Source organism: Callorhinus ursinus, unplaced genomic scaffold (genome assembly GCF_003265705.2).
Source record: "Callorhinus ursinus isolate GAN/ISIS: 27379988/994484 unplaced genomic scaffold, GSC_fseal_2.0 scaffold36, whole genome shotgun sequence".
NCBI classification, from domain to species: Eukaryota; Metazoa; Chordata; class Mammalia; order Carnivora; family Otariidae; genus Callorhinus; species Callorhinus ursinus.
In genome coordinates, this window is record NW_027397098.1 from 2,755,170 (window position 1) to 2,782,724 (window position 27,555).

The following is a 27,555-nucleotide window of genomic DNA, read 5'->3' on the forward strand; positions in this document are numbered from 1 at the left end:
TAAATTCTTCCTGGGTCAGTCCCATGGCATGCTAGACTCTTGCAGCTGATAGGCTGTTTTCCACACACTTCTGCTTCTACTGGTTGAGTTATTTGCTTACTGAGAATAAGATGTGTTTGCTTCAAACTTGTTTACGCCTGACATATTTATTACTGTAATACTGTAACATAATTAAACATTAAATAAGTCAAAAAAACATGAGTGCCAAAAGAAAGAGGGTTATTATTATGAAAATCAAACCAAATGCTTGGAAAAGAACGAAGATGAGCTGCTTAAGACAAATGGCTGTCAAATTAGGTGTAGGCAAGAGAATTATATAAGACGAGCAAAGTAGTAAAAATCAAGGCTTCTTTACTGAGATTTCTTTGCAATTCTCTTCACATTCTTTCTCCCATTTGAAGAAACAAATTGGAAATTGTGTTGTTAATGCAACGTAGGCATGATTTGTGTGGGAAAAAAAAAACAAGGGAACTCCAATTGGAAGGCTTACGTTTAGAGGAAAACTTGACCCTACAATCAAATCAATAAGTAAGCAAATGCCTAATATATATTTACATTAAATTAAATGTGTAAGGCAAAGATTATTTTTATATGATTTCCTGCACTGATCACTGATCAACTGACCGTCTACCTGAACCAATAGCCAATAAGAGGCTTCCTAGTGTACAGATCCTTTAACATACTTCTTAGGTGCTGTATCCTTCTGGAAGCTTACTCTGACTCTCCTCTTCACTCTGGATTAAAAATCCCTTGTCCTAGCTCCCAGCTGTTCATCCATCACAGCATTTTATCACTTCATAACTGGTTTGCTTAATTGTCTATCTCCTCCACTGAACCATGAGCTTGCTGAGAGCAGTGAACTCATTTGTAATATTCTCCATATTTTTATTTAATATTATTAAAATACTCTCATTTTAATATTCTTCTGAAACACTGCATGACCTCTGTGTGGATGCACAAATGTTCACTGAATGAATGTTGAAATGTAGACTTCATTACAGGTGTTTATGAAATAACCAAGATCAAAAACAAAGATATTACTTTATGAAAAAATTTTGTGGGGATTGTTTCTCTGGTATTTAAGATGTGTTATGTAATGAGCGTGAAGAGAAACTACCTGGGGATCAGGTAGTATTTTACTGTTTTTACTGTTTGTTTACTGTTTGTTTAATGTATCTTACTGTTAGTGTGCCTCATATTGACACATCTTCTCTTAACTGCAAGATATTTTTGTATGTATTTTTCACCCTGCAGGATTTTTCCACCTCTTTTTTTCTCTCCCTGTGTTACACTGTTTCCAGCAGCTAACAAGCAAGTTGTAGAACTGGGCTGGTGCCACCCCACATCAGCTGGGAAAACCTCAGAGAATCTGAATCCTTCTATTTCAAATATTGTTTATTCTCCTTCTCCCTTCCCCGACTTCAAATCAACATATGCTTCCAGTCTGGGAATCTAGGGGAGTTCTCAAAGCCATTTATCCGTTTCCTTTAATAGACTTGTAGCCTAGTTAAGCTAAGCATTAGCTTACTTTTTGTCCTTTATGTTCTTCATGTTCTTCAATTCCTTGGTCTTCACTCTTTAATCAAATGTCTTGCTTTAATTTCCCCCTGGCCCTGTGGCATTGGGCTTGTGTCTGGCCACACAGTGCTCCTTTTCACATACATTTTGAGAAGTGGCCCACAGGAGGAAATATTTCATCCAAAGTGAGCATTACATTTTGGACACTTAAGAGCTTGGAACCAAAGAGTCTACAGTAGGAGTCAATCACAGACACAAATGTCACAGGCACAGTTAACAGAAAAATTATAAAATTAATCTATGTGATATAAGCAACAGTTTAACATGTGCTTTCAAAGCATCGCAAAGTAGAATGGTCCCTTCCCCTGGAGTCCCCTGAAAGCAATTGCAAATTGAAAAAACAGAGACCCTAAGAAATGAAACTCTCTTTATTGCAAATGACTTGATGATCTACATTACAAATCCCAAAGCATGCTCAGAAACAGCTAAGGGAACTAATATGAAAGTTTATCACATTCATATCACACGAATATGAAAGTTTATCACATTCATAGGATACAAAGCAATCAGTTGTATTTCTGTACACTGGTAACAAACAATGGGCAATTGAAACTGTAAATAAAATTTACAATAGCATCAAAACCATGAAATACTTAGGGATAACTTTAACAAAATATGTGTAAGTTTTATGTGCCAAAGAATATAAAACACTGAGGAGCGAGATCTGAAAAGACCTAAATGAATGGAAAGATATACCATGTTTATGGATTATAAGACTAAATATTGTGATGATGTCAGTTCTCTCCAAACTGATCTGTAGATTTAATATAATCTCAGTTAAAATCTCAGCAAGTTTTTTGAAAAAAAAATCAACATGTTGATTCTAATATGTGTATGGAAAAGCAAAGGACTTAGCATAACCAAAATACTTTTGTGAAAGAACAAAGTTGGATGACTCACTGAGCTGACTGATTTTAAGACTTAGTATAAAGGCAAGACAAATAAAATATTATGGTATTAATGAAAGGATAGATATATAGACACATGGTACAGAATAGAAAGTCCAGAAATAGACACACACTTATATAGTCAGTTGATCTTCCACAGAGCTACCCAGGTAATTCAATGTATAAAAAATTGTCTTTTCAACAAATGAAGCTGAAGCGATTGAACATCCCTTTGCCAAAAAAAACTCAAAGCCAAAACAACAACAACAACAATAACAAAAAGCTCACCCTTACCTAGCACCACAGACAAAAATAGATCATAGACCTAAATGTAAAGCAAAAACTAAAAAAAACATCTAGAAGAAAACATAAGAGAAAGTATTTGGGACCTTGGCTTGGGCAAAGGTTTTTTAGCTAAGACACAAAAACACAAACCACAAAAGGAAAAAAAATGAATGAATATGACAACAAACTTAAAGTTTTTACTTCTCCGGAAGACCCTGTTAAGAAAATAAAAAGAGAAGTTACAGACAGGGAGAAAATACTTGCAAGACATACACTTAATAAGGGATAAAAAATTTCTTACATCTTAATCTAAACTAAGAAAACACAACCAATAAAAGCTGGATAGAAGATTTGAACAGACGCTCCACTAAAGAAAATATATGGGTGGCAAATAAGCACATGAAAAGATGTTTGACATCATAAGCTATTAGGGAAATGAAAATTAAAACCACAGTGAGCTATCATTTAACATATTAGAATGGTTAAAATAAAAAACACTGACAAGACCAAGCACTGACAGAGCATAGAACAACCAAAATTCACACGCATTGCTGGTGGGGATGTAAATGCAGACACTAGCTGCGGCTCCTATCGAGCAAAATATACACTTACCACATGGATAGATTTCCTAGGGCTGCGGTAATAAAGTATCACTAACTGAGGGGCTTAAAACAAACGACATTTCAATTTATTGTCTTATCGTCTCATGCTTCTGGCAGCTGAAAGGGTGAAACCAGGGGGTCAGCAGAGCCGGGATCCCTCTGAAATTTATAAGGGAGTATCCTTCCTTGCATCTTCTCACTGTGGGTGCTTGCCGGCAATCCTTGGCATTCTTTGGCCTATAGATGCTTTCCTCCAATATCTGCTTCCATTGCCGTTTCTGTGTCTCCTCTCCTCTTAGAAGGACACTAGTCATATTAGGTTAAGGGTCCATCCAAATCCAATATGAGCTCATCTTAATTAATTACAGCTGCACTTTTTTCCAAATGAGGTCACATTCTGAGGTACAGGGCATGAGGATTTCAACATTCTATTGGGGGGGACATAATTCAACTCATAATACCATTCAACCCAACAATCCCATCCTTAGGTATTTTATTAAACACTTATTTATTTATTTTAGAGAGAGCGCATGAGCAAGCAGGGGAGAGGGGAAGAGGGAGAGAGAGAATCCTGAAGCCGACTCCCCGCTGAGCGTGGAGCCCAATGTGGGGCTCGATCCCGGGACCCTGAGACCATGACCTGAGCTGAAATCAAGAGTCAACCGCTTAAATGGCTGCGCCACCCAGGCGCCCCTCCATCCTTAGGTATTTACCCAAGATGAATGAAAACAATGTCCTCACAAAGACCTGTATGAGATGTTTATAGCAGCTTTATTTATGGTCATCCAAAATAGGAACCAACCCAAACATTCATCAACTGTGAATGAGTAAATGTGGTACATCCATATGGTAGAATGCCACTTGGCAATAAAAGGGCCAAACTCCTGATACATCCAAGAGCGTAGGTGGATCTCAAAGCTTGATGTTAAATGAAGGAGCTGCACAGAAAAGACTGGAAACTACCATTTACTCAACAATCTGGAAAAGGCAGAACTATGAGGCAAAAAGCAGATGAACCAGGGGCGCCTGGGTGGCTCAGTCGGTTACGCGGCTGCCTTCGGCTCAGGTCGTGATCCCGAGGTCCTGGGATCGAGCCCCGCATCGGGCTCCCTGCTCGGCGGGAAGCCTGCTTCTCCCTCTCCCACTCCCCCTGCTTGTGTTCCTGCTCTCACTGTGTCTCTCTCTGTCAAATAAATAAATAAAATCTTTAAAAAAAGCAAAGGAACCAGACATGGGAAAAGCATACTGATCCCAAAGTCTCAAGAGGGGACTTTTTCAGATGATGAAAATATTCTCCATCATAATTGTGGTGGTGGTGGTTATATAACCGCATACATTTGTCAAAAGAGTGATTTTTACTGTGTGTAAATTATACCTCCATAAAACTGACTTTCACAGTCTCAGGTACTGCATTTGCAAATCAAAATACTTAAAAAAAATAGAACCCAAGATTCTTTGAGACCTCACTGTAGGTGATCTGTATATAAACTTTTCTAATTTGAGGAATTAAGGTTTCTAAAAAAGATTGTTACACATATTAGGATTAATTGACGTTAGCAAACATCAATATCGCTTCCTGCGGCTGGAGATCAAGAAAGGAAATCTCTAGAGAGCCAGGGTCCGTCCTTTGGGGGAATGGTGCTCAGATCACTACAGGGAGAAGCCCCTAAGACAATTAGAGAGTTAGAAAGCCATCATGGTGAGAAGCAGCAAGGCCTCCAACCCCACCTCCTGTGTGCACCTTGGGCTCTTTCCTCGGCATTGACCTGAATGTTCCCCACTTAGTTCTCCTGACAGCGCTTCTTGGGACACTGCTGTGCTCTGGCCCCCCTAACAGGACAACCTTCTCTTGGTTTTCATCTGTCTTGCTCTGGGCTTATCGTTCTGTTTTTGTCTGCACTCAGATATGGATAAATGACTTTTGTGTTTCCTACCGGTTGTGAAATTATGATATGTTAAGCTTCACATGATAGAATGTATAATTTTATGTTAAATCGTATTTGTTGTATACCAAATTTTTTTTTTAAGACTGCGTCTCCTGCCGAGCATGACCCCTTTCTGAACAAGACTGGGGCTCTTTCTTCACTTTGTGTTTCAAGGTTAAGAGTCCTGTGTCTTCCCCAGGGGTCAGAACCAGAGAGGGCCTTACTTTCAGGTGCAACCCCCCCCCTCCCTTTACAGATACACTTCTCTTAATACACAACAACTGCTTAAAAGGAACATAACAAGGGGTGCCTGGGCGGTGAAGTCGGCTAAACATCTGACTCTTGGTTTCGGCTCAGGGCATGATCTCAGGGTGGTGAGGTTGAGCCTCAGTTCAGGCGCCATGCTCAGCAGGGAGTCTGCCTCGGACTCTCGCGCGCTCTGGCCCCCCCCCCCCCCCCCTCTCGCACGTGCTCTCTCTCTCTCTCAAATAAATAAATAAATCTTAAAAAAAAAAAAAAAAGGAACATAGCAAGAATGCCACACATGCCTCAACAGGAAGGTTTGTTTCCTGAGGCTTTCATTCATGGTGAAAACCAGGGATTGACCTTCCAAAAAAAGATCTTAAGATACCCCGCGTCTTTCTCCCTGCCAATCCCCGCCCCTCCGTTTCCTCTTCTCCCCCCCCCCTCCTGTTCCGCTTAGCTCTTTCCTCTTCTTGCTCCCTATTCTCCATCCTCCCCTCTCCCCTCACTTCTCCTCCTCCTCTATCTCCCATCTGCCCACCTGACCATCTTCTGTCTACTTGATATTTTGTATTTTCCCTGCTCTCTTGGCAGCGAGACTGTGACAAGGGACTCACGTGTATTTTTCACTAATGCTGTTCTTATTTAATAAAGTTTGGTGTTCTCCGATAAGCCTAGCAGAAAAACTCTACAAACTTGCCCACAGTATACTCCCTGGGGGCTTCCACTTTTTTATTGCCAGGCAGACGTAGGCAAGGAACAATACCCTATATTGGGTCTGGTGTGGTTCCAGCTCATGCATATTCATATTTCCTACTTCATTAGTAGTCCCCTGGGCTGACTCTGGGTCATCAGGAGAGCCCTGAGAATTGTGGAAATCTCAATTAAGACAATGCTCCTTGTCTTTTCATTGGCCTTGATATTTTTTGAAACACAAGTTTCCAATTGCTCCATAGAACTGCTAATCAGATTTCTTTTCTATATATAAAAGTAAATCTGAAGAACAGTTACTCCAGCAAATGTGCAATGTGCCCTAAGTTCAGCTTTATCAAAAGTCCCAATAAAGACACTCAGTTCTGCATTCCACAAGCAGATTAAAATCATCTAAAAAAAAATAATGTCTCTAAGGACCTTTGCATAACACAGCAGGGAAATACCTAACATCTTTTAGAAAGATTTAAAATAATGACTATAAAAATGTTTGGGAGGGAGGCGCCTGGGTGGCTCAGTCAGTCAAGCGTCTGACTCTTGATTTTGGCTAAGGTCATGATCTCAGAGTCATGAGATCGAGTGCCCTGTTGGGCTCCACGCTCAGCACAGAGTCTGCCTAAGATTTTCTCCATCTCCCTCTGCCCCTCCCCCCTGCAGCTCCCCTTGCACTCACTCTCTCTCTAAAAAAACAAAAATTGAAAAAAATTGAAAAATAAAAATATTTGAAGAAATAAGCTGTTAAGCTAAATTTCTTTGTGATTATGTCATATAATTGGGAAGTGATATAATAATACTTTAAGTCATTTTATCATAGTGATTTTTAATATAATTTAACAAATATCTATAGCTCCTGTTATGGAGCTAAGAGCCCCGAGGGAATGAAAATGCCGTCTGCCCTCAAGATTTACAAGGGAATCAGGGAAAAAAGATATGCACAAAAAATCGTAATGTACAACAGATAACAAGTTTGTTATCTTCTTGAGTGTAGATACTGTGCCTTTCATTTAACTTATATTCCTCTCAAATCTAGCTCAGTCCTTTACACACAGAGATACTTAATAAGTGTGTTGGGAAAACTAAGTGTTCTAAAAAGGAAATAATGCAAGCAATTAATGCAGATTACAAACGTTAGGGAAGGTCTCACAGAAATAGGACTTGAGCTGAAACTTAATATATGGGTAAAATTTGGATCTGTTCAAAGGGAGAGGCAGAGCATTCCTGGCCAGAGAAAAGAGCATGAATGAGATTCAGAGGTGGGAGCAAGTGTGCTGAGCAGGTGTGAGGGAAATCGGCTGGAGCAGAGCGTTCCCTCAGGGTTTAATGTTTAGAAAGCCAATAAACATAATCACTAATCCTCTCAGTACAGGATCATTCCCATCAGCTTAGGAAGAGCATACCAAGAATTACACACAGACCTCAATAGGCCATTCATTTCTTCCCTTTTAAAACCAAAACCAAACAGAACCTTTCTTGGCTCTATATTCCCCTCTCTAAAAAAAGTTGCCTGTACCAGCCGCCTCTAAGTCCTCTCCCTGAATCTCTCTTGAAGTCACCCCAGTAAGGCTCCCATGCCCACAGCTCCGCCAAAGATACCTGAGTGGGTAAATCCACCTGTCAGGTCCCAGCGCCCAGCTCTATGGACCTGGGACCTTCCAGCAGTGTTTGAGACAGGTGCCTGCTCTCTCCTCCTTGAGCCACTGGCCTCGCCCGTCTGCCAGGACCCATACTGTCCTGGTGTTCACTTATTCCTTGGCCGTTCCTTCTCAGTCCCTTGTGCTAGTGTCCACGCATCTCCCTGACCCTGAAATGTGGGGGTGGCCCAGGGCCCGGACCTCAGTCATTTCCTAGGTGATATATGCAGGCTCGTGTTCAGTAACATATGCCCACCGATGACTTTTAAATTTACAGGTCTGGCCTGGCGCTCCCCTCTTAGCTATAAACTCATATCCAACTACTTGTTGGTATCTTTGGATCACTAAGGGCATATCCCAAACCGAACTCCTGATATTCTCTCCCAAAGTGGTTCCTCTCAATAGCTTCCCCTTCTTAGAGAAAGGGAATTCCATCCTTCCATGGCCTCAGGCCAAAAACTTGGGCATCACCCTTGACTGTCTCCCCCCACCAACCCTTCCACATCTAATCCCTTCGCAAATCCTGTTGACTCTATCTTCAAAATATTCATCATGTGGCCGCTTCTCATCACTGGTTCAAAGCACCACCTCTCTCTTCTGAATTAATACAAACGCCTTCTTTAAAAAAATTATTTATTTATTTATTTATTTATTTGAGAGAGAGCGCGAGAGCGGCGCGTGTGGGGGGAGGGGCAGAGGGAGAGGACACCCCCCCCCCAAGCGAACTCCCTGCTGACCGCAGAGCCAGATGCAGGGCTCCATCCCAGGACCCATGAGATCACCAGGTGAGCCGAAACCGAGAGCCAGACGCCCAGCTGAACCACTCAGGTGCCCCCAAAGCCTTCTAAGCACTCTTCTACTTTTGCTCTCTGGCATTCTGTTTTCTTTTCTTTTCTTTTCTTTTTTTTAAGATTTTATTTATTTATTTGACAGAGAGAGACAGCGAGAGCAGGAGCACAAGCAGGGGGAGTGGGAGAGGGGGAAGCAGGTCTCCCTCTGAGCAGAGAGCCCGATGCGGGGGATCCCAGGAGCCTGGGATCATGACCGGAGCCGAAGGCAGACGCCTAACGACTGAGCCACCCAGGAGCCCCTCCGGCATTCTGTTTTCAACCCAGCAGCCTGGCGATCCCTTTAAAATGTGTATCAGACCAGGTCTCTCTTCTGCTCTGAACCTCCAGTGGCTTCCCAGCTTATTCAGAGAAAAAGCCAGTCTTTTCCCTCCCTGGCCTATGGGGCCTTATATCATTTGTCCTTCCTGCCCTCCCCTCTCCCCTTACCTCTCTGACCTCATCTTCTATCATCCCTGCTTGCTCAGGCTCTCCAGCCACACTGGCCTCCTGCTGTGCCTGGACTTTGCCGTGTGCGCCAGCCTCAAGACCTCTGCACCTGCTATTCTAGTAGCCCAGAGAGCTTGTCCTCCAGATGCCGGCACAAGGGACTCCCTCATGTCCTTCAGGTGTTTGCTTAGATGTCAGAGTCTTCTCAGAAACCTTCCCTTGCTATCCTGTTTAACATTACACATTCCCACCACTGCTTTCTATCCCCTTCTCAACTTTATTATGTGTTTCTATAGCATAGCAATAATGACCACTCTCTGCATACTATTTGCTTTTCTATTTTTCTTTTTTCTTCCTTCTTTTCTTTCTCCTTTCTACCTTTCCTGTTTGATTCCCTCTTCTAGAATATACATCCCATAATGGCAGCGATTTTTTATGTTTTGTTCACTATTGTATTCTCAGGGAGTAGAATGGTGCCTGGGACAAAGAACGTGCTTGAGAAATATTGGTTAAATAAATGAATTAATCTGCACTTTACTAATGAGAAAATGGAGTCTTAGAGAAGTGAATAATTTGGCCAAAGTCACTCAGCTTGTGAGCCGGGGATGTAAGATGCATAATACCATCTGTTGGACTATGGACCTAACCACTGTAATATTTGGCTCTCTGTAGGCAAAGCAAGGATCTTTATCTTATACAAGCCATGACACTCTTCTCCAAAGCATTTTGTACCATCTTTTTTGATGATTTCTCTATGACAATGAAAAATTGGATTTTTTTCCCATTGTTGAGAGTTAAAATTTGCTCAAAAGTAAATAAGGACAACAAAAGAAAATATTAATTCCAAAGCCACATGATGATAGATTACTAAAAGTTTTACTTTTTGATTCAGTTCTATTTGGATAAGATAGGAAAAAAAATCAGGAATTAAATTAATCATCCAAAGTAGTACAATAGATCAAAAAAACTTCACAGAAGAAGAAATATCGTGAGTAATGTTGCAGTGAATGTGGAATACATATATCTCTTCAAGGTACTGATTTCATTTCCTTTGCATATATACCCAGAAGAGGGATTGTTGGATCATACGGTAGTTCTATTTTTAAGAAATACATTTCTTAAAGAAAGAAGTAACTGAATTTTATTTTTATTTTTTTTTTGAGATTTTATTTATTTATTTGACAGAGAGAGAGATAGTGAGAGCAGGAACACAAGCAGGGGGAGCGGGAGAGGGAGAAGCAGGCTTCCGCCCAAGGAGGGAGCCTGATGTGGGACTCGATCCCAGGAACCCAGGATCACGACATGAGCCGAAGACAGGCACTTAACCATCTGAGCCACCCAGGCACCCCTCTGAGAAAATTCTAATTGCTGATCCAATTCGTTGCAAGTTTATGGGACTCCAGGTTTCCTATTTAATCCTCAGTTGGTTGTATTTTTGTAGGAAGGTTTCCATTTCATCCAAATGTTCAAATAAAGTGGCTCGTAGTGTTTCTGAATTCACTTTTTAGCCTTTGATTACCGATAATCATGTGTCCATTTTCATTCCTAATGTATTTTTTACTTGTTTTCTGTCTTTCTCTGTCTCTCATCATTTTGGACAGAGATTTTTCCAATTGAATTGGTCTTTTAAAGAGAAAGATAATTTCTTATATTTTTACAATTCTTTCTTTCCTTCTTTCTTTCTTTCTTTCTTTCATCCTTTTAACTAGTTGTTTATGCTCTGATGAGGATGATGGCAGATGGCATAGAGCAGTTGCTGTAGAGAGAAATGACCTGGGGAAAGCAAGTGCATGTCAAAGTATTGTTTCCTGCCATGTGTCTCAGCTGTTGACTTGCAAAAGGGTGGTCATTAGGGCAAAGCTGGAACCAGGACAGGGCAGGTTGTCCTGAGCAATGAGGGTGGCTGTCTGAGAGGTGAACGGGCAGAATTACAAAACACTTCCAGAAATTGCCTTCAGTTGCCTGAGAAGGACTCTGTCCTGTTATTCATTCTTCCTCTCTTTTTCCTTATCAAGTTTAACTCTTTATCAACATTATCCAGCAAAAGCTAACATTAGTTAGAATTTTAGTTCATGTCAAATTATGGTGGGACAACTAAAGGAATGTTATCATTCAAAGAGCATTTTTTCAAGCCCAGTAATCCTTAGCATTCCTAATGTGTGGGTGATACAATTTTTTAAGCAGAGTTAATAAGCAAACTTTCTCTGGCAAGATTTAACATTAGCTGCAGTTTGGACTTTAGTTGTAAGCTCAGAATGGATGGAGCAGTCCTCCTCTCTAGCCAAGCCTGGACAGCAACAGAAATACAATTAATGCTATAATTTCCATATGGAAGAAACAAGCACCTCTGTATATATGTATATAAAAGTGCCATAATTTTTTCCCAAGTTTTTATTTAAATTCTAGTTAGTTAATGTTTAGTGTAATATGAGTTTCAGGTGTAACATTTAGTGATTTGACACTTACATGTAATACCTAGTGCTCCTCACATTAAGTGCACTCCTTAATGCCCACCACCTACTCAACCCATCCCCCTGCCCACCTCCCTTCTGGTAACCATCAGTTTATAGAAGATATAGATAGATAGAGATATGGATAGAGATTGCTATAAAATCACTAACCCCCTTTTTAAAAAATATTTTATTTATTTATTTATTTAAGAGAGAGAGCACGAGCAGGGGGAGAGGCAGAGGGAGAGAGAAAGGGAGAAACACACTATCCACTAAGCAGGAGCCCAACATGGGGATCAATCCCAGGACGCTGAGATCATGACCCTAGCCGAAGGCAGACGCTTAACTGACTGAGCCACCCAGGCGCCCCTAAAATCACTAACCCTTAAATCCGGAGGAGACAGCTTGCAGTGAGTTGAGTATCTTGCCCAAAATCACAAAGCTAGCTGGTAGCAGAGCCATGATTGAAATCTCTTCTGTCCTAGCCTAGTCTTTATTCCATTACTCTATGAACTTAGGTTACTGCCTTGCTTAAAAGGTAGATGAGAATATTAAGTGGCATTCAACTAGTTATTACCAATGCAAGAGTTTTAAGGAATACTTTCTGTTAACAGAAATGTATGTATCTGGAATGCATATCGGAAAGAAGAAAAGAAAGTTGGAGCAAAATGTAGAATGTTGTCAGTGAACTGGTTTGTTTTACACATTAGTTATTTGAATTAGGAAACATATAGGAATTACCTTTATTGTGCTCAAATATGAGATGATGGTTTGTTTACTCATTAATATCTACTATTAAGATACCTTAGCATTTTTTTAAAGATTTTATTTATTTGAGAGAGAGAATGAGATAGAGAGAGAGAGCATGAGAGGGGGGAAGGTCAGAGGGAGAAGCAGACTCCCCGCTGAGCAGGGAGCCCGATGCGGGACTCGATCCCGGGACTCCAGGATCATGACCTGAGCCGAAGGCAGTCGCTCAACCAACTGAGCCACCCAGATACCTTAGTATTTTTGACAGGATGAGGGTTTAAAGGTTTTTCTCCCTCTCTTTGCTTTTTAGAGATTTTTGTTTTAATATACAGGAAGACCCTCAGGAAATCTGCTGGATACATGTGAAGAAAAAGACATAAAACTCGTATCTTCACATCATTCAGGAGTTGTTTATGCGGCTAACAGCTGTTGCTCTTGATTCTTAGGTGATATTTAGCTAGATTTTAATCACTATTTTATAGAGTCCCTTTGATTTTAAAATTATCAGTGACAAAAAGCAGGTGTTTTATAAAAACTAAATTAAGCATTTTAGGCAACACATTTATTATAAATTTTGAAATTAGAACTCTTAAACTTTAAACTCCCTAGACATGGCAGAGGGTTCAGTGACATTATGAATTATAGCTCTGTTGTAGAGTTTGCAAAATGCTTTGTAGCAGATTAACTACTAAAGGGGAGAAAACTCATTTTTATTATTGGTGCTATTAGCGTATTTAACGAAGTGGCTCCACTCTTTTGCTCACAAATGCTCATGCAAAGAGGCTATTTTAATGTAAGTGCTCATGATGTTGCTTATAGCACATTCTTTTTGATTTGGGTTTATCTTCTGATCCTTTCTAGATACTACTCATTTTATTTTATTATTATTATTATTTTAAATTTTATTTATTTATTTGTCAGAGAGAGGGAGAGCACAAGCGGGGGGGCGCGGCAGGTAGAGGGAGAAGCAGGCTCCCCGCTGAGCAAGGAGCCGGATGTGGGGCTCAGTCCCAGGACCCTGGCGATCACGACCTGAGCCGAAGGCAGATACTTAATCAACTGAGCCACACAAGCATCCCGATACTACTAATTTTAAAAGGTACATACATCTAGGTATGCTGTGAAGAGATTTTGCAGACGTAAGGAAGAGATTTTGCAGAGGTAAAATCAGTTGACCTCAAGATAGGGAGGTGATCTGGGTCAGGCCTGGCCTAATCACCCTAGCACTGTAAATGAGTCTAGAGGCAGAGATGGACGAAGATAGAGGAGGAGGGACACAGAGATAGGAAGCATGAGAAGGATTTGATGTGCCTTTGCTGACTTGATAATGGAAAGAGCCATGTGGGAAGGCATGTGGGCAGCCTTTAGAATCTGACAGAGGCTCCTAGTTGACAGCCCACAAGGAAACGGGGACCTTAACCTTAATCTTAGAGACTGGACAAACTGGACAAACAAGGAACTGCATTCTGCCAAGGGGATCTTTGTGCTCCAGATGTGATGAGCCATGGGCTCTGCCAGGTTCCTGATTTTGGCTTTGGGGGACCTTGAGCAGAGAACCCAGCCAGGCCATGCCTCCATAAAGGAAAGATGAGCTGATATATGGGTATTGTCTGAAGTTGCTAAGTCTGTAGTAATTGGTTATGCGGCAATAGATCATACACTGATTTGGAATTTGGTCAAGCTTAGCTTCTTTAGAGAACTAAAGCCATTTTTTCCCTCCAGCCTCATTCTTAGTTGAAAGCAAAAATGAATAAGCAGAAATCATGTCTTTACTTTGATCTATCAATTCAGGACATGAGGCCAGTACCAGTTTATGGAATCTGTTGTTTTGAGCTTTATGTTCCATTGCAGGTGGCTTTTGGCTTGTTTATAAATCAGAATGATTTCCCTTGAGACTATTGTTCTCAGCTGTCACAGTTACCCTTCACTGTGTAGTTCTTCAGCTCTCATTAGAGGGGGAAGATTATTTGCAGGGATGACCGCCATGACTCCTCCTATCCTAGGATCCGGGTACTCAGTTCCCTTTGTAATGTGACCCCTGCTTTTACCATCAAGGGGTGGAGGCTGTTTTCCCTGAAGCTCGGATTAGGGCTGGCTCTGTGCTATTTTTGAATGGTAGAGTGTCTCAGAATGACCTGGAGGCTAGACCTCCTGGGGCCTTACAGCTTTCCTCTTTCCCCCTCTTGGATATAGCTGCCCCGTGAGGAAGTCCCAGCAATCCTGCTGAGAGTCTATGTGGAGGGCATCTGAGGAACAGAAGCAGACAGCTCCAGTCAATATCTGGACTTTGAGGCCACCCAGGACAAGCTGGTCTCTGGCAGACCTCCCATCTGAAGGCAAACACATGACAGAGCCTAGCTAAGACCAAATGGAGCTAATCCCAGCTGAGTGTGATCCACATTGCCAGCCCGTAGCATTGTGAGCAAATCATTTGTTCTTATCTTAAGCTACTAAGTTTTGAGGTATTATTTTTTCCTATAGTAATAGTTAGCTGATACAGATAGTAAAGAACATGACTTTAAAAATACTATTTTAAATTTAAAATTTTATTTCTTTTTTAAAGATTTATTTCTTTATTTCAGAGAGAGAGAGAGAGGCAGAGGCAGAAGGAGGCTCCCCGCTGAGCAGGTTGCCAGACAGGGCTCTGTCTCCCAACAGGGAGATCACGACCTGAGCTGAAACCAAGAGTTGGATGCTTAACCGACTGAGCCACCCAGGCGCCTCTAAAATTTTATTTCTTTTTGAATGGATTGTCTGTTCAAACGTCTGTGTACACAGCACAAAATTTGAGATACAAAAGAGTATACACATAAAAATGAATCTCCTGCCCCCTGGGCACTGTGAAACCTTTCTCACCTCTTTGGAGCTCTTCAGGATAATAGGGCATAAAGCAACAATTTCAAGATTGTGCACAGAGAAAAGAGACCAAAGAAGGAGATAAAGACAACATATCTTATTCCAAATTGATTTGCTTTGCTCTACTTTATGTCCTCAGATGTACATCTCTGCTTTCTTCAGTTTTCCTTAGGAGTAACTTTAAAAGGCCTCCAGATGTCAGAGCAACAATGAGGTTAAAGTTGAGTGTATGGGTGATCTTGTGGGTGAGTGTTAGAGGATAGGAAATTATCAACTATATTCTCCAATAATGTCAGGTTAGGGACTCTATCACCAATAGACTAAGTGACTCAAAACCTTTCAGAGGAGTATTTTCTTTGTATTGTATTTGGAGAAAGCAAGTGAGGAAAGGCCCTCCATGCCACCTGATAATCCATGTTAGCCCGGGAGCAGAAATCCAAGCAGAGCACAGTAGGTGCCTAGGGCACTGACCTTTCCTGGAGTCTTGTCCACATTCAGAATGTGGAATCTACAGAACATCAGACTCGGGCTGAGAGTTTGGTGTTACCTGACCTAACCCTGGGAAGTCTGCTCATGCCCTGAAAACCTAAACGCATTCATTCTACAAATGTCTACTGTGCACCTACTATATTCCAGGCACTGTTGGTAGATGGTATGGGTACAAACATAAGTATCACTCTAGTCCATAACCTTAAAGTTCTTCTGGGCTCCACCCACAGAAACTCCAGGAGCCCCAAACCAAACTGGATACTTGATCCTACCTGGATCAAAATTCCCCTAAGGTGCCAAGGGTGTGAAATATTCAGCCCCAAATAGTGGACTCAGTAAATGGGTGTGGGTGTCTTTTCTTTTAAGAAGGCTTTGACTCAAGAAGTTCAAAGAAAAGATTGAGCTCTTCTTACTGGTTTTGTTTAAATTATGTTTCCTGATACAAGGGCAGGGTAATGACAATGAAACTGTGGACATGTATACCCCAGACTATGGGAAGAAATACCTATTTCCATTCCACTCAGAGGGCAGGGGAAATACTGTGTGGTCACTTGTCACATCCAGACACTCCGCTCACTGTCCTGGCCTCACAGAAGTTTGTCCCAGGTTGCTGTAAGGGGACATTACAGGCTCACTGGAGGGTTAGTGCTTTTCCAAGGTTAGAATCTAGAATTTAATGCATGCTTCTTATATTAGTTTGCTCAGGCTGCCATAACAGTGGCTTAAACAACAGACATTTATCTTCTTACAGTTCTGGAGGCTGGAAGTCCAAGATTAAGATGCTGGCAGGGTTGGTTTCTGGTGAGGCCTCTTCCTGGCTTGCACATGGCTGCTTTTTGGCTATGTCCTCACGTGACCTCTTCTCTGGGTGTCTTACAGAGAGAGAGAGAGAGAGAGAGAGAGAGAAGTCTCTGGTGTCTCTTCCACTTCTTATAAGGTCACCAGTCCTACCAGATTAGGTCCCCACCTTTATGACTTCATTTAAACTTAATTACTTCCCTAAAGGCCCTATCTCCAAATACAGTCACATTGAGGGGTAGGGGTTCAACATATAAACTTGGTGGAGGGGGGACACAATTCAGTTCCCAACACTTTTTATATGCCAGATACTATGTTAAGCAGGAGGTGTATATCATTACCTAATGACATATGTATCAAGTGTAAACTCTGTTCAAGGAGGACGTATATTTACAATACAGAGCAATAATTACCAGGCTGTGCTAGGCATGAGAGGGGCAGAAAAGGTCCATCCAGTTTGAACAAGTCAGGGAAGGCTTCTCAGAGGAACGGGTGTCAGAGAGGAGAGGAACCCTTGTGGGGGTAGAGTGGGGTGAAGGTATGCTAGGCAGCGGGGAGGCATGTGGAAGAGCATAACAGGCGACAGATTCTTTCCTCCAGTCTTTGTATTCACAGAGCAGGGCCATTCAGCAAATACAGCACTTTGGCTGAGTGAGGCCATGGGCGTCTGGGGGATGTAGGAAGAACACACGGAAGAGGTCAAGGTGATACCAAAAATAGACTGCCCCTACCAGGATACTGTAGCAAGGAGCTTGGACTTGATTATGTAGTAGGAATTGGGCACTTGTTCAAGGGTTTTAACTTGAGCAGATTTGCACTTGGAAAGTTCCCTGAGAAGTAGTTTGGCTCGAAAAGAGTGTGTGATTGGAAGCTGGGGAGAGTTGGGAGACCACAGTGTGATGGCAGACACAAAAGGCCAACTGTGGCAGTGTTGGTGGAATGGGGAGTTGGGTATCTAGGCCTCCTGTAGGATTTCTAGGACTTGGGATTGGCTTCCATGTGGGGAATGAAGGTAAAAATCTAGGCTGGATCCCAGGTTCTGGTCTGGGAACTGGCAGACCCTCAGTTAATTACAGAAACAACAACAATGCAAGTGACAGGGAGAGAAGAAAGATGTGTAGGAAACACTATGGATAAAGTTTACACAGGTTAGTTTCTTGGGCTGGGAAGGAGCTTCTTTCTCTCTAAATCCCGTGGCAAGTGATTCCTCCCCTCAATGGGCTTCAGGGACCTAGGGATGGTCAGGCCCTTAAAGAGTTGTGGCTTTAGAGTATCTTTGGAGTAAGTAATTTGCTTACCGAAAATCATAATTGATATGACTGTTCCCTGTGATCATGACCCAAGCTGTTTTAGTCAGAAAAACTGCCCAATGAATAAAGCCTTATTCATCTCTTGCCAAGAAAATTAAAAAACTTTTGATCTAAAATCCACCAACCAGCGGGCCTCATTTGCTACTCTGAATTAGATATTTCTCATTTTTGTTCGATGTCGTCATTCAGGTACATGGTAATCTGAGTTTTAGGGTTGGGCAAGAAGCAATTTGCTGTAAGACAGCTGTAAAAAACGAAAATCGGAGAGGGGAAAAGGGAGGTGAAAAACCTTTCCTCCTTGTGCACAAATTAAATCTCCAATTACTCTTTGATGAATGGGGACAGGGAAGGAATATGAGTAAATTTCCAGGTCACTGGGGTTTCAAGCCCTGGTTTGACAGTAAATTTATACAATTCCAACAAATCTGTTTCCTTTTCCTCCCTGATTCCTTTTGAGTTTTCTTCTGTGACGTATTTGCAGGATTTCAATGGGGAGAGTCTCGCTAAGCCTCACAAGCATAGAGTGGAGATGGGGGCCAGACACCCACCAGCGAGTACGTGAGAGAGACAGAGACAGAGATGGGGAGAGGGAGGGAGAGAAAGATCTTTAATCGTGGGCCTCGTGACCCTACTCCTGCCACCCTGGAGTCCCCATTTCTGTCTCTCATCGGGTGACACTTAGTATTTTTCTTCCAACCTTCCCTCTCTTCTTTCCAAGTTTCTGAAGCCAGCGAAACTCAAACAACAGAAGGAAAACCTCCCGGAACCGAATCCCCCGACTTTCTCCGAGCTCCCGCCTGGCCTGGCGCACTCCCCTCGGGGCCGCGGCGGTCCGGAGCGCGGAGCCCGCAGCCAGCGCGGCGGGGCGGGGCCTGGGCGGAGTCTGGGCGGGGCTTCCGCAGTCGCACCCCGCCCCCAGCCCTGCCCCGCCGCTTAATTCGGATGCGCTGGGCCGCGGGGTGTGAGAGAGCCGCCCTGCGCTGGACGGGCCGCCGCTGCCGTCAGAGCCGCCGCCCGCGCCGCCTCGGGGCCGCCCTGAGCAGTCGGGCCGCTGGGCGCCGCCGCGGCTGCCCGGGGTGAACGCCGGCGAGAGAGCCGCGCGCCTTTGTGAGCGCGCCGAGGTAGGTTCGCCTCCCGCACTTACTTTGCACACAAAGACTGGGAGCTCGGGGTAGGCGGGTACCCGCCGGGGAGACTGCGCGGCCGCCCGCCCAGCCCTGACCCCCGGCCCGAGGGACCCCAGGGCGGAAAGGGCCGCCGGCTTTCCCTCCCCGCGGCGGCCCGTCAGCTCGGCGCGGGCGGTGGGGCGGGGGTCCCTGCGTGCGCGGGAGGAGGACGCGCAGGGCGGTGGGCGTGCGGAGAGCCCCGGCCACCCCGCGCGGTGCCCGGGGAGGGCCTGGGGTGCAGGGCCGGGGCGTGGCAGGGCCCCGCGCCGTGGCCCCCGGCCCGAGGGGCGCTGGGGAGGCGGGGGGCGCTGCGAGGAAGGGGAGCCCAGGCGGCCGCTCCGCTCGGCTTATTGTTGCTTCCTCGGCCCTGAAAATGGAGAGACCCTGCCTGGAGCTGGTGCGCTGCCCACCGGGAGCGCCGCGCGCGGCCAGATGCCGAGCCCTAGGCGCCCGGTTCGCCCCTCGCTGCGCGGGCGCGCTCGGGGTGGTGGGAGCGGGCTCCGGGGTCGCAGCGAGCCTGTGCCTGGGCAGACAAAGGAGGGGCCGCGGGGGGTTTGCCCCACTGGTTTAAAGGTGACTGTCGCACTGTTTCCAAACAGTCTGCAAGTAACTTTTCCATTTTTGACTCTTTTACGTTCCCACTCTTCAGTAAACCCAGCATGTTGCGGGGCGTCTGCAGCCCTAGAAGTCCTAAAAATTGGGTTCCCATAATTTCTCTCCAAGCATCTTCGGGTCCCTTGGGGATGGCACGGCTATGTATGCCCAAATTCTGACATGCTGCGTAGGGGATGGTAACAGCCCCTTCTGAAATGTGGAGAGAAATGCTGTTGAGAGGGTAAATTGCAGATCTTAATCTCTGCGGCAAGGTACCATACCCTTCCTTCCCTCCTCAAAAAAACAAAACAAAAAACTTCAGTCAACGATAGTAGAGCTAAGTTATTTGAGTAGAATGAGTATGATATTAAAGGGAAATACAGAAAAACGGGATGAGGCTTGTTAAACTTTACATTCTTTAACTTGAGGATTTCTTGCTAACAGGTATGTTAGTTTTCTCCTCTTACCACGACCCCCTGGCCATTACTTTGGAGATAACTAGCTGTCCAAGTTGATTTAAGTTGAAATAGTACCCGAGGTGCCTGTCTAGAGATTCCTTAGTGGTAGGAGTTTCAGGTTTAAAACTTTTAAGTATAGAATGATGTATATTTATTATAAAAATGAAAAAATATAGAAAAGAAGGTCACTTATGCCTACCACCCAAACACACCCTGAGGATGAAGACATCTTAGCTTGATTTATGGCTTGGCAGCCATGGTATGATTGATTGAGAGAGAATGTGTGTGTGTGTGTGTGTGTGTGTGTGTGTGTGTGTGTGTGAATAAATGAAGGAGTTACTGATTCTTAATCTTTACCAGTCCCATCAGACTAAAATATATCGAATAACCATAGTCTACCATAGTGGTTTGCCACTTTAACACAGGATTAATACCAACAAGTTGTCTGAAATGTATTTTCTTATAGCCTTAAAATAACTACCTGTACAGAAGGGGGAAGGGAAGAAATAGGAAAAACAAGGTACTTTCCACTTAATTTGGAAGAATAAACCAACAGAAAAGTTTTAGGGACTGTGTTCTTTAGATTTCAGGAGTAGTTTTGGATTGACTATTTTTTTTAAATAAAAAAAATCAGCTTATAAAATATTTAAAAAGCAAAATTCTGCAATTGAGAAGTATGTGATGGAAAGACACTCTTTGTAGAACAAGAAATGACAGAGGTTTTATAGCCAGATACATGTTTACTTCTGAAAGTAAAAAGATTTCCTGTTGAGTAGTGAGTGGTTTGGAGTGTGTGTGTTCTGTAAAAAAAAAAAAAAAGCCAAAAGAACAACACATTGTTCAAATCTAGATTTGTCACTGAATGCTTTTGTTATTACATACACTTATTTTCCACTTGTAAAGTTTTCGGACGTTTCATTTCTCCAATTTCCACTTGTAAAAGTTTTGGACATTACCCCATGCAAAGTAAAGAGAGGTCTTGGAGGCAACTGTGTAGGAGTAGATTGATCCTGAGGATGATGCAATCAATACTTTTCAAAGTCAGAAGAATTTACAAGAAGGAAGTTGTGGCTTTGTACTGTCAGGTGCAGTGTTCGTTCCTGTGCCTAACTTGGGGCTCCTTAATCTGCATACAGGCTTACAGGGAGCTTTTGCCCCTGTTAAGTAAGCAGTGACTTGTAAGTCCCGAGTGTGAAGTATATGGTGCCAAGTATGTCGTCCGCTGTAATGATTCGCGTTCCTTCAGAGATAAGGGGACCCTGCCACATACACAAGTCAAAAGAAACTCAAATAGGAAATATGAGAATTTTTAGATACTGTTTTTCAACCCTTCTGTGGCCTTGGACACCATAAGCACTGTAAGCAATGTAAAGCCCAGCTGGAATAGAGATCAGAGCTGAGTAGCTTTGCCTTTTTTCTATAATGTTGCTTCAAGGGGAGGAGAGAAAAGATTGGGATTGGTCCCGTGTCGTGGACTTGCTATGGCTGTTCGTGACGGCCAGCGTCTCGCACCCCGCCCCCCCGGCCTGGACTGCAGAATCCATTCTTAGGCTGTTTAAAAGGAGACTTGCTTTGCGTTTTTGAGAAGTGCTATGAGAAATCCTGTTCCTGAACTGTGGTAGGGTGGACGCTCTTACTCATTCCGTTCTTTGTTTAAAATGTCACAAGGTAGAGGGAGAAGATTTATACTGATTTTCTTTGGGAGTGGTTGAGGGGTGGAAGACTTTTCTCTGAAAAGAGGGACCCTAGTAGATTAGTAATGTGGCTTTAGTGTTATTAGTGAGGTCTTGTTTGCACCTTCTTTCCAGGATTCTGTGCACAGAATGTGTTTTAAAATGGGTCAGGAGGGGCGCCTGGGTGGCTCAGTTGGTTAAGAGTCTGCCTTTGGCTCAGGTCGCGATGGGTTGAGCCCTGCCTCAGGCTCCCTGCTCAGCAGGGAGTCTGCTTCTCCCTCTCCCTCTGCCCCCCTCCCCCCACCTGCTCGTGCCTTCTCTCTCTCTCTCTCTCTCTCTCAAATAAATAAATAAAATCTTTCCAAAACATTTTAAAAAAAGTTGTTTAAAGACAGTGATGTTAAGCGCTGTGAATTAAGGTAACTGAAAGAATGATGGAAATCACAGCTAAAGCTGAGGGGTCGGGTTTCTGACTAAAAGGTGAAGGCTGGGGAGAGGCATGAGAGGGAAATGCACGTCCCTTGCTCCGGGCTGATCAGTTAAGAGCCTGGTGGTGGTAGGGGTGTGGCTGAACACAGGAAGAGGGCTGTTCATTTTCGTGTAGAGTGTGGCTGAGGGGTTGGGGCACTTTCTAGCGTGAGGGAAACAATGGTATTGCTCTCGTGTTCTTGCTGGAGGTAAACCTCAAGGCCAGGGGCCCTTGGAAGCCGGTTGTGGTGGGGACACGGGGTCCTGAGCTGTTCCGAAGGTTTCCCAGGAGCTGAGGGCTAGTGTCATGCAGGGGCGGGGGGTGACTGACTACAGCTATGCCCAGCAGAAGGTCTGTTACAAATGAGAAGACGAGGTTTGTGGGGAACTTGTGGAAAGACTTCCCTCATGTTTTTCAAACTCCGGTGAACTGTAGGAAGGAGAACGGAGGGGAGAGGTTCAGAAAAAGGAAGGAATGTTGCCTTAACACTAGGTGGACGCTTTAGCCCTTCTGCCGAGGATTTCCCTGGAGGGGAGCAGTGGGGCCCAAGTGTTGTAGAACTGTAGCCATAGTCTGTGCTCTGTGGTGCTGTGTGCAGAGGGGAAGTGGGAGGGAGGCATAGTTTGGTGACAGTAATGTTCCCCCCACACAGCGAAATCTTGGGGTTCTGCGGTGTGAAGAAAACACCCATTAAAAAAAAAAAAGAACCCCCCCCCCCCGCCCTTTAGAGGCCTTGAAACATCAAGGGCCTCTAGGCTGTCCACAGTGCTTTTCCTGCTTATGCTACTGAATCATAAATTCCGTCATTAGACCCAGAAATCTTAAATGGGGGGTTGCCCAGCCTATGCAACCTTCTGCGTTGAGTATGTGTTGTGAAGTCTCCTCCAAAAACAGGATGGAGAAAATGCAGGTTACGGACCAGCTATCTTCTTCCTGGCTGGTTGTAGGTAGATGTGGTTTGGAGGGTTCTTGATTATCCTTGTTGTTGTCAATGCCGACTTGTGTTGCCCTGGAGCATCTGTGGGGTGCTGCCCTGCTCAGTCCCAACCCTGGGCTAGAGAGTGTGATTGGGAAATGGGATGCCTTTCTTCATGTGGTGCAGGGGAAGCCAGACACCTGTGAATCAGAATCCAGGCCCCAGCTTTGTGACCTGCAGCGAGTCACAGAACCCCTGGGAGCTCCAGTATTCTCATGTGGGAGATGAACTTAGTAAGACCTACCCCCCCAGCACGGCAAGGGCAAATGCAAGGTCACGAAGGCCCAAACACACAGTTCCCGAGACATGGGCATTAGGCTGTTGTACCATTGCCCACAGTCTTAACTCCAGTTTCTAGTAACTCCGCAGTGGTGGTGCCAAGATGCTGACCAGGGCCATGTAGGGAAGCGCGAGGGACGTCCCCCCCCCTTCCCCTGGCTCCTCAGGATGCCGTCATATCTCAGGAGTGTTGTAAAGATAACCTGGCTTTGATAAGAGAAATGAAATGTTCTGTTATATCCTTGGACACAAGGTTTGTCATAAAAAAGTGTGTAGGAGAGAGGGCTGTGACGCTCATGTCAACTTTTCTGTCATTATTAACATTTAAAACTCAGCACACTCCGTGAGAGTTAAGGTTAAAACTCACATTTTATCTGGGCCTGTTGCATGCTAAGGAGCTTATGAAACTATACAGTCATATTATAAACTCCTGCAGTATGAATAATCAGAAGTTGTTTATGAGTGTCTAATGTGGATGACTTCAAATTTCCATGTCCTGGAGGAAGTTATGGATATGTATATGTAGAAAGACTTTCTTCATAATATTCTTTTCCCTTGTAACTTAATGGCATTTAAAATAGCTAAAGCTGTGGTCAGAGTTCATATTGTTCTTGCTGTTTTTAATGGATGCACAGAGTAGTGTAGTGTAGTGGCGGGGGGGGCGGGGGAGAGACCTAGATTTTTAAAATTTTCAGAATCTTAAATGCAAGCTCCCCATTAATTAGTATGATTTTTTGAGCAGGTCGTTTATGTCTTGTTTTCTGCTTCCTCATCTGTAAACTGGACGTAATCACCCTTGCTGACCTCTTAGAGCTGTCTTGAGGGTGAGGTGAAGCTTGCACGCTTTATAGCTGGTGGAGTGGCCCCCTGACTGTAAGTTGTCATCCAAGGGACTTCCCTGTGGTTCTGTGGCACTCAGGCCATCCCTTTAGGACAGGGGTGGATCTTTGAAGGCAGAGGAGACAGAGAACAGACGGTTAGGGAAAATCAGCTGCAGCATCCTTTAGATTCCTGCCGAAGTGAGAACATGTTACTCTGCGCTCGTGGAAAGGAGGCATCTTGAAGTAGTAAAGTGTCACACTTAAGAGTTAACCCGGGTTAGCCCGTCGACCTAGGAGGGCTTCCATATTCTTTTTTTTTTTTTAAGATTTTATTTATTTATTTGATAGAGAGAGACAGAAAGAGAGGGAACCACAAGCAGGGGGATTGGGAGAGGGAGAAGCAGGCTTCCGGCTGAGCAGGGAGCCCCATGCGGGGCTCGATCCCAGGACCCTGGGATCATGACTGGAGCCAAAGGCAGACGCTTAACGACTGAGCCACCCAGGCGCCCCGGGCTTCCATATTCTTATCTGTGAAATATAATAACAGTAAACATAACATTATTTTTATTATTACCAACTTACAGTTCTCGAGGACTTCCTACCTGGCAGGCATTGTGCTAAGTGCTTTATGAGATTTCTTCATCCAGTATGTATTTAATGAATTTTCCTCTCTGCCAGGCTCTGTGCCAGACTCTGGGGTCCGTGGCTGGGACAGTGGGCAGGACTGACGAAATCCCTGCCTGCGTGGAGTTTTCATTCTGCAGGAAGACAGACAGTATGTGATTCCAGGGAGCGTCAGTGCTATAAAGAAACCAATCAGGGAAAGGGGCTGGAGTCTAGTAGGGGAGGAAGTGGTGTTTTTCACAGGGGCAAGGCCCATCTGGGGAGGCGAATTTGAGATCTCAAGGAAGGAAGGGATGAGCCTCGCCCCCATCTGGCTGTGTAAGGGCAGGTGCAAATAACAGCCCAGAAGCAAGAGGAGCTTGCTCTTGGGGAAGGGCAAGAAGGCCCCGGTGGATGGAGCCAGTTTTGGGGGTGGGGGAGGAATATGAGGTGGGGTCCTGAATGGGCATCGGATCATGTGGGGCCTGCAGGCCATGGTCTGGTCAGTCGTGGGAGGGCTCTGAACAGGGATGGTAGAGCTATGTTCTCTACATACCCCTTTGGCCTGGAGTGCAGTGGTAACTGCAGAGGGGCCAGAATGGAAGTCCAGAGACTCCAGAGTGGGAGGCTTTTGTGAATCCCCAGGGATGTTGTGATGACTGGGATGGGACTGGTAAGAAGTGGTTGGGTACCTGATACAGTTTGAAGATGGAGCCATCGGGACTCACTAATGGATTGGAGCTAATATCCGAGAGGGAGAGGAGTCATGAGGGACACCCACACTTTTAGCCTCAGCAGCTGCAGGAAGGGTGGCGCCCTTTATTGATATGGGAAACCCGGAGGGGCCAAGGGAGGGTGATGTAACGCTCACGGTAGCCTCTGAGAGTAATACTGTGGTGATTCCCCTTTCACAGATATGGAAACTGGCACTTAGAGAAGTGAAGAGTTTGCCCTGAAGCGAACGAAGCTGGGTCAGGATTGAGATCCAAGTCTGATCCTTGCCCAAGCTCGCATACTCTACCATTTCTGCTGTACTCTGTAAAATACCTGAATTCGCTATTATCATGGAGTGGTATGAAAATGCCTGTGTGAACACTCTGGAAACACATCTCTTTTATATGTCAGTGTGGCTTTCTTTATTGAGGTGTAATTTCCATTCCCACAATTCACCCATTGGCAGTGTGCGGTTCTCTAGTCTTTAGTAGATTTATGCAGTTGAACAACTGTCACCCCAGTCCTGTTGGAGATTTTGCGGTCGTTTCCTGTTCCTATCCCCAGTCTTAGGCAACCACTCATCTTTTGTCTCTAGAATTTTGCTTTTTCTAGAAATTTCACCCTCAGAGAATCATACAAGATGTGACCTTTTGTGTCCGGCTTTGTCCGTTTTAACAGAATGTGTTTGTGGTTCACCCACTGTTGTGCCATGCATCTGCTTTTGAGGAATGTGTTTTTCCTTTTGTCAGGAAGAGGTGCTCTGTGCTGATGAGAATGATTTCCACTGAGATGGGTCAATAATATTGCCTGGCATTTGCTGAGCATTTACTCTTATGCCGGGCGTGGCAGTGTTCATTGTCTTCTCTGATCTTCCAAGGGATTCTTTGAGGCAGGTAGCGTTATTAGTGTTGGACAAATGAGACACTAAAGCACAGAGAGATTAAAAAGCTTGCCCAAGGTTATGATAAAAGCCAGGATCACACTTGGGCCTTCGCCCTCAGAACCATGTCTGTGTTCCCTGTGTTGATAACGTGTTTGGCTTCTTAACTTCAGAAGGGGTTTGGGAGTAATGCAATTGCCAGGTAAATCCAAAATTACAGTTTTCAGAATATTTGTACTGCGTTTTTATCTTCGGCTTTACCCTATGGAAATTATAGCGTCTTAAAGTGATTCATTTTTTTTTTTTAAGTGATTCATTTGTGACGTAGCTTTCTTTTAGGCATCACGTAAGGATGGTGCCAAATTAAAATCACATAATTATGTCATGAGGCAGAGCTTGTGTATTTGAGTAGTTTTAATTATTATGTTTACCAGAAATGCCATTTTTGTACAAACTATCCCAAGGCTATTGCCTTATTAATGGATGGAATTTAATTAGGCATGATGCATTTTTCAATGTTTATATAATTATACATTAATACATTTTTCCCTCTTTGTAACAATTCTGTATTCAAGCAGTATTTTTTCCTATTCACACATAATCCATGTTGGGAGGTTTCATATTCCCTATTGAAGAGGAATTCTTTGTGTATCCCCAATATTCTGAAAACTTTCAAAACATTTTAAACACCTCCTCTGTGTTTTTCTGTTTACCTTTTTTTTTTTTTAAAGATTATCAAGTAGCTTGGTAAGAGCTGGTTATATAATAACTTTACACCAGGATTCTGCCCTTTGTTTCTCGTGAGACACTTTACCAGCCTCACAGCTTCCTGACTTTCTAAAACAGAATTATGGCATCGTTAAACTAACTCTGTAAGTGTGGCACATCTTTCATTTTTTAGGGATTTTTAATTACGGTCCCAGTTTACTAGTTCAAAATAGCAAATGAAAAAAAAAGCTGCTCTTTATTTTAGAGTACCTGGTTTGAAGAGTCAAGAAATTAACAATTTTGCGTTATGATCTACAAAGGTCTCCTTCAGTTAAAAAGTCTATACGGTTGGAACCTCAGGGAAGTCTGCTGTGTTTTTAAAAGAAGATTAACCAGTGACATGGCACGTCTTCGAAACTGGT

General features: G+C 43.8%; 1 protein-coding gene across 2 annotated transcripts in view; it reads left to right on the forward strand.

Moving 5' to 3' along the window:
* Positions 1-27,555, forward strand: part of FAM107B (family with sequence similarity 107 member B) — a 228,164-nt gene that overhangs the window by 134,340 nt on the left and 66,269 nt on the right. Inside the window, exon 1 of one of the 2 annotated variants that reach the window (XM_025853567.2) lies at positions 18,755-18,913. The exons of the other annotated variant lie outside the window; for it this stretch is intronic. The gene's annotated coding sequence lies outside the window, so the exon portion shown is untranslated. Of the gene's footprint in view, positions 1-18,754; positions 18,914-27,555 lie in introns of those variants that run through there. 2 annotated transcript variants of the gene reach the window in all.